This window comes from Bidens hawaiensis, unplaced genomic scaffold (genome assembly GCF_021521415.1).
Source record: "Bidens hawaiensis isolate Kalapana, Puna unplaced genomic scaffold, B.hawaiensis_p1.1 tig00005959_1, whole genome shotgun sequence".
In the NCBI taxonomy this organism is placed as follows: Eukaryota; Viridiplantae; Streptophyta; class Magnoliopsida; order Asterales; family Asteraceae; genus Bidens; species Bidens hawaiensis.
This window is the reverse complement of record NW_027491394.1, coordinates 266429-278131: the sequence shown is the minus strand read 5'-3', so window position 1 is coordinate 278131 and position 11703 is coordinate 266429. Positions and strand designations below refer to the sequence as shown.

General features: G+C 36.1%; 1 pseudogene across 1 annotated transcript; it reads left to right on the top strand.

Annotated features, from left to right (window-relative positions):
* The first annotated feature begins 8376 nt into the window (after positions 1-8376).
* On the top strand, positions 8377-11234 carry LOC143631229 (putative beta-1,4-xylosyltransferase IRX14H; annotated as a pseudogene). Its single transcript, XR_013153312.1, has 3 exons — positions 8377-9130; positions 9207-9785; positions 10851-11234. The product of XR_013153312.1 is annotated as a putative beta-1,4-xylosyltransferase IRX14H (transcript).
* The last annotated feature ends 469 nt before the right edge of the window (positions 11235-11703 follow it).

The window sequence follows — 11703 nt, the reverse complement described above, 5'->3', positions numbered from 1 at the left end:
TTATTGATGGCATTGCTATCAGTGGCGAAGCTTGGACTAAGACTGTAACGCCCTAGTTCTAATAAATAGTAAATAAAGTGTTACGAGTTTATTTTAATTATCGTGTCGTGAGATGTCGTTAAATTAATTAAAATAATATATAGATAGTGGATAAAGTTCAGAAGGATTAATGGACTTAAGAATGATTTGGGCCTAAAAGCCTTTGGGTTTTGCCTATTTAAACCCCTAAACCCTAATCTTGTCCTTATCCTCGTCATTTCACCATCAATTCTACAATCACACACATACACACAACATAAACCTCTTGTACACCAAAGGTTCCCAATCCAAATCATCCTAATAATAATAATAATAACAACAACAACAACAACTCATAGAGAAAAGGACTTGGAGAACCCAAACTTGGTTCAAAGCGTAAGCGTAACCCGAACCCGAGACCCGACTCGTCTAACGATCCGTGACCCGCCCCAAATAAGGAAATGTGAGTTAGAGGTGAACCAAACACAAGAGCCCACTTGTTAAAGAAATGAAATTATTAAAGGAGCTAAGTATAGACCAACACAAACCCGAACTCACTTAAGGAAACGTTAACTTGTAAATGCGTTAGAACGTGAATTAATAATGATGAAGTGAATATATATATATATATATATATATATATATATATATATATATATATATATATAATAAATAAGGGTTGTATTATAATAATATTAATACTTAAATAATAAATCTATAATAATAATAATAATAATTAATAATAATAATAATATTAATAATAATAATAGTAATAAAAGTAAAAGTAATAAATAATAATAATAATAATAAGCTTATGTTAAAAGAAAGGAATAAGAAAATAAATGAAACCCCAACCTAAGACCCAACTCGTCTAGAACTCGTAACCGCCTTATGCCAAACCAATGGTTTATGGGACCCGCTTGGAAACACCTAGACGTAAGAGTCCGTTGTAAATAGAGAAATTAAAAGGAGTGAACGAACGAAGGATAACCTACGGAAATAAATAATTATATAATAATAATAGTAATAATAATAATAATAAGAAGAAGAAGAAGAAGAAGAAGAACGAATAGTAATGAACTAATATAATAATAAATATAAATACGATAATAATGAATGTCGTAAGAATGTAAACTCATAAAGACGGTTCATTAATAAGATAATGCCAAGTATATTAAATTAATATGAATGGATAAAGAAGGTTACATGTCGCTTCAGTTAACTCGAAAGTTAACCCCGTTAACTTAAGAAGATAAGTAAATAAGCAAATATAGAGATTAATACGTGTGTATTATTAACAGTTAGTCGGGCACCGTTGAAGAAAGGAATTACTATTAATTCAGGGAGGAATCGACTTCAGGTGAGTTCTAGCCCGTTTTATGTGTCACATTTTTCGGGGTTGTGTGCATACTACGATGTGTTAGATTAATACACTTACCTTAAATGGTAAGTGTATAGTAGATATAATTGTGTATGTTTGTGAATATTATTGAATGATTAATTTAGTATGCCCGTAGTTATAATCAAGTATCATACAATTGAAGGATAAAGGTATGGAACGAACGAATGCATGATTGTATGGTTGAACGATTAGTAAAGGGTTGAGGACCCTACTAATATCTGCGAAGAACATAGGGTTGCGGACCCTACTCATATATGCGAAGAATATGGGGTTGCGGACCCTACTAATATCTGCGAAGAATATGGGGTTGCGGACCCTACTAATATATGCGAAGAATATAGGGTGCGGACCCTACTAATATATTTAGGTGTTTGGCAGAGTAGCTGGAGCTTTTTGGACATACTTAGGTATTTGGCAGAGTAGCTGGAGCTTTTAATAAAACTAATTGGGTGCCAGGGCGGTGCGGCGAAGTGCGCGCACAACCTGAGATCAACCGCATAATCAGTGTCGGTACGTGATTCACTTGATATTAGTGCACGCATAACCCAAATGCAGACGTATACTTCATGCAAAGGCAGCAAGCGTGTAATCGTGGCGAAAATAAAGAAACAAAGCTAAAATATACAGTAATTTCAAATAGATAGTTTTTTAAACCAATCTCTTTTGATTTGAAACCCTTTCCGACCCTACACCTTTTTTAATCTGAAACATGTTCTGACCTGGCCCCTTTTGACCCAAAACCGTACCGACACGAACCGAACTAAATTAACCCTTTTTTATCGACTCGTTCCGACCCTAATTTGGTCTTACACATGACCCGAGCTCGTCTGACTCGACTTGTTGCCAATCATAACCGGTAAAGAAGTATATCAATATCATACTCAAATTAAAGAGAATAAAATGCTCTTTTTTATGATGTAATGTGTTTAAAAAAATATTAACGTGTGAAAAAGTTATGGACTTTTAAAGAGTCATGGGGGTAGTTAGTTTTGAATAAGGATAAAATATGTAACTATTATATAAATTAACAAAAGTTGATGAAAGTTCAAGTACCAAAATTGTAAATTCAATTGTAAAAGCTTGTAACTTTTTCTCAAACGCTAGTAGTAGTAGTAGTAGTAGCGTTTAGAAAAAGAGTTTTTTCTCCTAATACAAAAGCTTCAAGCCCATTGAACCAAACAAGGCTTTTTGTTAGGTAGGAGCTTTTTCTTAAAAGTTTGAAGCCCCTAAAACCTTTTTGCCAAACATACCCTATACGGCCTTTTGTTGAGAAGGGCTTTTTATACTCTATTAGCTTTGATATCAATGTTTGATAGTCCATAGATGAGATCTATATACTTTTTTATAATAAATGAATGGGATTTAGGTATTTAACAGTTATAACTCAAGTTTGACATTTTTAGGTCATTCGAATGAAATATTGCATCACTTCTATGCACACCAAGGAGTTAAGAGTAGTAGTGTAGAATGTGAATGGAACAAAAAATGAACTTGACAAGAATGCCCGGACTCCGAAATATCTGGGACGAGCATAAAAATATTTTTTAAAATTTACGTGGTATGAGAAATGAGATTAGATAATACCAGACCCGATTACAAGAACCATATACCTGTTTACCCAAATCATATACCCAAAATTTTCTATATTCTATTTTTAATAAATTTTTTTCCATTAAACCATATCTAATAATGTTTAATTTCAGGTAGCTTTATTGCGTGAATTTACTGAATGAACTTATCGTCCGGAATTTATACCATCATGAAATTTGCATCTATTAATCATTTGTACTCTATTATATTTTATTTATTTTAGCTGGTTTAAACATATGACAATGCAAATTTAGAATTATAAGAAAAGGAAAATGCACTTGGAATCTCAAAAGAGTTTTTTTTAACAAACTAATTGCTATACCCAATATCTAACAAATAATTAGTTGAAAAATACCTGATGAATATTAAGTTGGGAATAAGACACGATCTTACATTCAGATATAAGATTGAGATTATAAATATTCATCCCAAACTTGTCCCGTTATCATTAGGCCTGTTCACGAGCCGAGCACGAGCCAAGGGCAGCTCGAGCTCGAGCTCGATATTCAATCGAGCTGGCTTTGCTCGAGCTCGATATTTAATCGAGCTGAAAATATGAGCTCAAGCTCGGCTTTAAATCGAGCCGGCTCGGCTCGGCTCGATTTGGCTCAAGTTTACCTCTAATAATAACAATTAATAGCAAGAAAATCCAGAAACACATGATACCATGTCTTAGTCTAAACTAAAATATGAAGAAATTGCACTCAAGAAATAGGATTTGGTGGATTACCTTTAGTGTCGTGAGTCATGACTTCGTATTGGTGACGGAGTGACGGAAATGCGGAATAAGCAGAGCAGCCAGCAGCTTGCGGAAGTCCGGTAGGCGGCAGCGGCACTAATTAGCGTGCAGAGCACCAATAGCGTGTAGGGGGGAACAGCCGCAAGTCCGCAACGTGTGAATGTGATATTCAGATTAGGATTATGGTTGAAGTATAACGGTGGTGTGGTGAATTGGGTTGTGGTGTGGGTATTTTGTTTAATTGTATTGGGCTAAGAAAGAAAGCCCACATGTTAAATAATTGGGCTAGATAATTAAATGAATGTATAATATATATATATAATAAATTAAAATATAATAGTTCGAGCCTATCAAGCGAGCTCGAGTCGAGCCGGGGCTAGCTCAGGCTCGGCTCGTTTAAAAATCGAGTCGAACTCGGGTCGGCTCGATTGTAATCGAGCCGATTTCGAGCGAGCTTCGAACCGCAAGCTTTTTGAATAGCCCTAATTATCATCCCTAGTAGAACACAGCTGAAGATGCTTACCAAACATAATAGTTCGTTACTTAAGCCACTTTTGAGGTTTCCCAACGTGACACATGTTCTCATTTCATTTTTATTTCAAACCAAACTACTTTAATCATTAATATCTGTTTCATGTCACTTCCGCGTTAGGCATTTCTTAGCTCCTTTTGAATCTCTCATAAAGAAGAACGCAAACCAATTAACCAATAATAAAAATCCAATAGCAATAAGAATGATGGGGCACTATCATAAGCTCATCCAAAATGGCACATTATATGCGTGGATAAAGCCCCGACACCACCCCTAGACATTATAGAGGCGTGAAGGGGCATGAGTATTTATACAATAATGTTATATGTGACTTGAAATGATAATGATTTGAAGAGACATTAATCACACGTGTTTTTATGTAAAAAAAAAGTGTAATGACAGAAAAACCCCTTAAAGAACATTAACCATCACCCATAGCCTTGCATTCGCCTAGTATACTAAGGTACCGGACAATCAAGAAACGCCACATTAGTTTTACTCAAATCCTTCCCCAAATACACTAAGGGTGCGTTTGGTTCGCAGAATGTTTTGGAATTGGAATTGAAATTTGAATGGAAATGGAATTTGAATTGGAATTCATTGGAATTCCTTAAAAATCCGATGTTTGTTTGGTTTTATATTTGGTAATGGAATTGGAATGTGAAAATGTTTTAAAAAGACAAAATTGACCCTTCCAAACAACATGAATTACCCACCATCATCCCATATTTCTTTTTTAGTAAAGCAACACCACCTGCAACTTGCCTTCAGCCATGGCCGGCGACCACTTTCAGCCATCTCCGACGACCACCTTCAGCCTTCTCCGACCATAACTTGCCTCTCTCTTTCTCACTTCAATCTATCCCTTTCTTTTCTCTCATTTCAGCTTGTTTAATCTCATAAGCCACTGGGTTATGAAAACCTAGATCTGAAATATGTGTTCCGTCCACCATAGGTGTCACACCCCGACCAAAGGCGGCGGAACATGCCGAGGTGTAACGATTGTCCATAAGCACATGACACTAATTAAAGTGACAGTATTTAATAAACTCATTTCATTTCACAACATCGAAAATGTCACATAACAATTATCCATAAAATAACCATAAACAAGATATCACAAAATATGGCAAATTTGATATTGTTCAGTTTTACTAATATCCTAAGGTCTTTGATGTCGTTTTCTTCACAATCATAAATCACCCAAGATGCAAACCTGCAACATTTCATAAAATAAAGTTTGTCAACGCAAAGGTTGGTGAGCAATTCATAAGTTTAATCATATTAGTATATAATAAAGATAGCCACAAAACTTGCATACGAAACGATAAATAAAAGTGGTAATTTGGATAAATAGATATCGCTAAACACATTAGCGACACCTAGCTATAAGGGGATGCCAAATAGTCTAGGATTTTATAGTTATCGTTAATTGCATTACGTTAATGACACCTTGCTATAAGGGGATGCCAAATAGTCTAGGATTTTATAGTTCCACCAACCAAAAACGATAAACACATAGGCATATAAGCATAGAACACCAAATCGAGCAATTATTTAGGTAAAGTATACAACTACGTTTGTGGTTTAAGATTCAAATATAAAGTATTTTGTTGAATAAGTATGAAATGTCACCCCCAAAATAAAAGATGTTAAACTTGAATCTTCCCACTATGAAAGGACGTTATTTTCAATAACCAGTTCGACCAAATAATCACTTATGTATACCATTGATATCACATTTCCGTTGTCTTTTATATTCATGTTGTGTATCCAAACGCACACATACGCTATGCTCATATCTTCAAAAAAAGCTCATAGCCCAAACAGGCCGCCTAAGAATACCCAATTCAGTCTTTAGAACACAAAAATTACAAACATCATCTCTAAAAACTTCATAAGAACTTGACGAAATTTTGAACATATCCATTGTAAAACATGCGAGTGTATCTTTAACGTGTTACACATTTACACACTAAATAACAAGGTAACTTTGTAGAGCAGTGATCAAGTTTTAAAACAAGTCGCATATAAAGGATTCGCATGAAACAATTCGCGCGAATGGTTTGATTGAGTCACACAGGGGCTCGTGCGACTGGTTCTTCTCAGACGAGTCGCATACGGGTTCAGTCACCTCTGGACCTGATTCCCTAGCGACTCAAGTCGTTCTAAGTTCCATGTCAGCCCTTCTTGGTTCGAGTCCTCTCATGGCTCGAGTTCCTTAGCCTTTGGTCGAGCCATTGGAATCCGGTTCTATGGTTTCATGTTATCTACTCGAGCCGGTGGCCTGAATTGTTCACCAGCCTTTCTTGACCCGAATCTGAATCGGGTTTCATCATTACACGCGCTTATTACGTTGTATAGCTTAACCGTATTGCGATTTTTTTAACATGTGTTCTTTACTATCAACCCTTTAACCCGGGTCCTAACTTACTCTCGGGTTCAATTAAAGCTCGTTAGAGTTGGGTTGTTGGTTCGTTTAGGGTCCACCTTCAACTTCGTTTGCTCGTTCGTTCTTATTATTAACTTAGAATCAAAGATAAGATGAAAGGAAAAAACGAAATCTTGATGTTTAAACATACCTTAAAGATGTGAATAAATTTGATCTTGAATGGACAAGGATGGAATGGGTGTACAGGGAATTTGTGTGTTTATGGGTGTGTGTATGTGATGATTGGGGAATGATGGTGAAATGATGAGGATAAAGATGAGATTAAGGTTTTAGGGTTTTATGGTTTAAATAGGCAAGCCCATAGGCTTTTAGGCCCATAATCGTTTTCAAGTCCATATAATCCCTAACCTTATCCATTTACTCCATATCATTTAATTAAATTAGTTTACACTAACTAATACACACGGTAAGTAAATAAATAAAGTCGATTTATTCATTTGTTAATTTGAACCCGGACGTTACAGAAATGTAAACTTGAATCTTCCCACTATGAACGGACGTTATTTTCAATAACCAATTCGACTAGACAGTCACTTATGCATACCATTGATATCACATTCCCGTTGTCTTTTATATTCATGTTGTGTAACCAAACGCACACATATGCTATGTTCATATCTTCAATACGCTCATAGCCCAAGCAGGCCGCCTAAGAATACCCAATTCAGTCTTCAGAACACAAAAATTACAAACATCATCACAAAAACTTCATAAGAACTTGATGAAATTTTGAACACATCCATTGTAAAACATGAGAGTGTACCCTTAACATGTTACACATTTACACACTAAATAACAAGGTAACTTTGTAGAGTAGTGATCAAGTTTTAAAAGTGTTCCGGTTATGTCACTCAAGTTTAAAAAATGTTTCAATTAACTCACTCAACTTTCATATTTTATTAAATTATATTAGGTTTCAACATGTTTTTTAGCATATTTTGTTTTGGTTCGCAATGATAAAATATTTTTTAGCATGTTTTGTTTTGGAGGGTGACGTGGATTTTATTTCTTATTTTCGGTTTTTAATATAAAAAACGCTTTAAATTTTTTTTAAATGTAATCACATATACTGCAAATCAGGACCTCTACTTCTTTATCTTTACTTTCTTGACACATATAAAATCTGATGAGGCTCGATTTAAAGCTTTAGGGATCGGATTTAGAAAAAATATGCATAAATAACTTAATTGAAACATTTTTTAAACTTAATTACTATTTTATTACTAATAAAATGTTGGCTTTAACTAGAAAATTTGAGTACAGAGCAAGTTGAAGGCGGTAGAGTGTAAATTCAGAAAATCAGACACCGAGAACTCCGACTCCTAAAAAAGAAGCTGCTTAATCATCATCATCATCATCATCATCATCATCATCATCATCATCACCCAAAAGATGTAAAATAAGATTCTCATTTCATCTGCAATGAAAATGACCCCAAAACTCCTCTCTTTTCTCTACCCCCCCAATTCCTATCTTTCAATTTCCATTATTCAAACCAATTCTTAGATTCAAAGCATCCTTCTCCTTCGATTTAACACCTAACTCTCAATCTCAAACTAATTAAGTTTGTTCAACCCACCCACCACCACTTCCAGCTCTACATACTCCAAATCAATACAACTTAATTTCACACACACAAAAACAATATTAATAATAACAATGAAACTGCTGGCGTTACACCAGAGCTACGCTAATCGAGGCCGGACCAACAGTTTCATCCCCCTTAGATTCTTCCACAGATGGACCTAACGCCGTTAAATCCCCGTCAGGTATCTTCTGGTTAATCCTTCACTGCTTATGCTGTCTCGTTAGTCTCGTCCTTGGATTCAGATTCTCTCGGTTACTCTTCTACTTACTCTTCTCAACTTCCTCAATTAATAATCTCTATACGACGTCGTTTGGAACCTCAACCGATATAGCCGAAACGCTGTCGTTTACCACTTCTCCGGTGGTTATTAATAATATCAATAATAATATTCATGCTAATACTAGTGTTGCTAGTCGAGTTGTGGTGGGTCGGCACGGGATCCGGATACGCCCGTGGCCGCATCCGGATCCGGTGGAGGTAATGAAGGCTCATAGGATAATTGAGGCGGTTCAACGCGAACAGAAGCTTCAGTACGGGATTAAGAACCCTAGGCCTTTGATTGTTGTTACGCCCACGTATGTTCGCACGTTCCAAGTGCTTCACTTAACTGGATTGATGCACACGTTGATGAATTTTCCGTACGATGTGGTGTGGATCGTGGTGGAGGCTGGTGGTGTCACGAATGAGACGGCCGTGGTGCTGGCGAAGTCGAATTTGCGAGTTAAGCATATTGGATTCAAGAAGAAGATGCCGATTTTTTGGGAGGGTAGACATAATATGGAGTCTCAGATGCGAGTGCGAGCTTTGAGGTAAACTTTAAATTCGAGTGAATTTGATTAACGTTTGAATTTGATTATGAGTTGGCCTAATTTTGGTATGAATTAGGGTTGTGAGAGAAGAGAAGCTAGATGGAATTGTGGTGTTTGCGGATGATAGTAATATGCATAGTTTGGAATTGTTTGATGAGATCCAGAAAGTTGAATGGATCGGTGCGGTTTCAGTTGGGATTCTTGCTCATTCAAGTCGTCCTAATGTAGACTCGTTTGAGGTTCAAAGCACTATGGATGGAGATGAAGAAGATGGTAAGGATTCACCATTGCCGGTTCAAGGTCCGGCTTGCAACTCATCTGAGCGGTTAATCAGTTGGCACACATTTAACTCTGTTGTGTACAAAGGGAAGAGTGCAAATTATATTGGTGATATGGCAGTTGTGTTGCCTAGGAAGTTGGAGTGGTCGGGGTTTGTGATGAACTCGAGGTTGGTGTGGAAGGATGGTGAGTTTAGGCCCGATTGGATTAAGGATTTGGATATGGTGGTGGCGGATGGTGGAGATGATGATATTGAGAATCCTCTTTCTTTGGTTAAAGACCAATCTATGGTGGAACCGCTAGGTGGTTGTGGGAAGAAGGTGATGGTTTGGTGGCTTCGGGCTGAGGCTCGTGCGGATAGCAAGTTTCCTTCCGGGTTAGTCATCTTTCATGAATTTGAAGTTTATAACTTTTGGATATTATTGGGAAATAGGTAATAATTAATATGACAATTATCTAGGGACAGAGGGAGTATTGTTAATTTAGAACACAGCTTCCTTTTTATCAGTTTACTTTTTTGGAAAAGCAAAATAAGTGGCATATATTCACCTACATAGTTGGAAAATGTCATATATGCCCATGGAACACTAAACATATCATACTTGCCCTTGCAAAGTAGTTAAAATATCAAATAACCCGCATCATTAAAAACAATTTAATAAATGACCATTTTACTCTTGTTTTTCTAAAACTTTAAAATTCCATGTACGCCAACGACGATGAAAATCCAAATAAGAAATGGGGTTTAAACAAATACAGTAGAATGGTTATCAAGTAAAAATTCGTTAAAGTTGGAAATATATGATCTTTTTAATGTTGGTTGGGTTAATATGAAAATTTTCAAGTTTGTAACGACATATATGATATTAATCCTAAAATCAATAAATGCATGGTTCAATGATATTATTTTCAAAGAATACAAGGGCTAACTGGAGGAATAAGTAGGTTGCCATTTTTACCACTAGATAGTAGGATAATCATGATCAAAATTGCTTGTTACATCTCTAGTCGCAAAAGTTAATTGGCTTTGATTTTTGATAATGCATGATAAGTCGCACCCTAGTATGATGGCATTGGTATTCATATTTGCGTGGTCTGATGAAATTTGGCTACTAAGGTTGTCCTAGTGAACATCAATATTTAAGTATATGCATCAAGTATCAATTATGGGTGTTATGCTGATCCTCATGGATTGATTTAGATAATTAATTGGCACAATGTTAATTTGATACATTAGAACTCTTTGGTGTATTGGTTCCTTGATGAGTTGGACTATTAGTCAATTGGTTCGTACCTTAGTTTTTTCTAAGAATTACTATATGATGCCAAATGACCAAGAATCTTTATGTTGTCTGAAACTTTTAAAGCTTCTATAATAATTAATAAATATCTTAAAACTCGAATGTGAGAGTTGGTTTCATTTTCTGATTTATGATCTCAGGTGGATAATCGACCGTCCATTAGACATTACAGCGGCAGCTAAACGAACACCATGGCCCGATGTTACCCCTGAACTCCCATCCAATACCCAAAAAGTAATCACAACCACCTCCCAAGAGAGCACCGAGAAGTGTGCAACAAAAACCCGGACCCCGAAATCAAGACGCAGTTCACACGGCAAAAGAAAACACGAATCAAGAAATGCAGATGCGCGCGTCTCGGCTAGGATTTCTGGAGGAAGAATCAGTAACTAGAGAAGATATATTGGGAATCTAGGAATTCATCATTGGAGGTGAAGATATTTTTAATACAGAGTAAATAGGTGGTGTATCATACCGATTGTTTGAATTTTTTTTAAATTTAATTTGTTTTCGGGTTCGGTGTGTGTTGTTTTCGTGTATGTGATTGATTAGAAATGGTCCTTGGCAAAGGGAAAAAAATGTGTATTGAGTTTCAGATCCAATGAGAAAAAGAAACTTCAAGGATTTAAATTCCAGTTTAATACACTAGTTGCTGGCCAACCTCTGTTTGAGGTCACATCATATAACGTAACACCAACGTTTTTAAACCTTTTATTATTTATAAACAATACGGCGTATGAAAATATTTATCTAGAAACATTTGACCAAAGCTAACTACATAAACACAAGAGAGTCAACTATCTCGACCTTCTATTGAACTAAGGGTGTGTTTTTTAACCGTACCCGAATAATGAACCCGAATTGAAGTGACCCGAGACCCGAATAGCCCGAACCGATTAAGCTCCTAACCCGAATCCGAGATAAAATATTCGGGTCGTTATTTGGGTTGAAATACCCAAATTCGGGTTAACCCGAAGTATAATATATCGATGA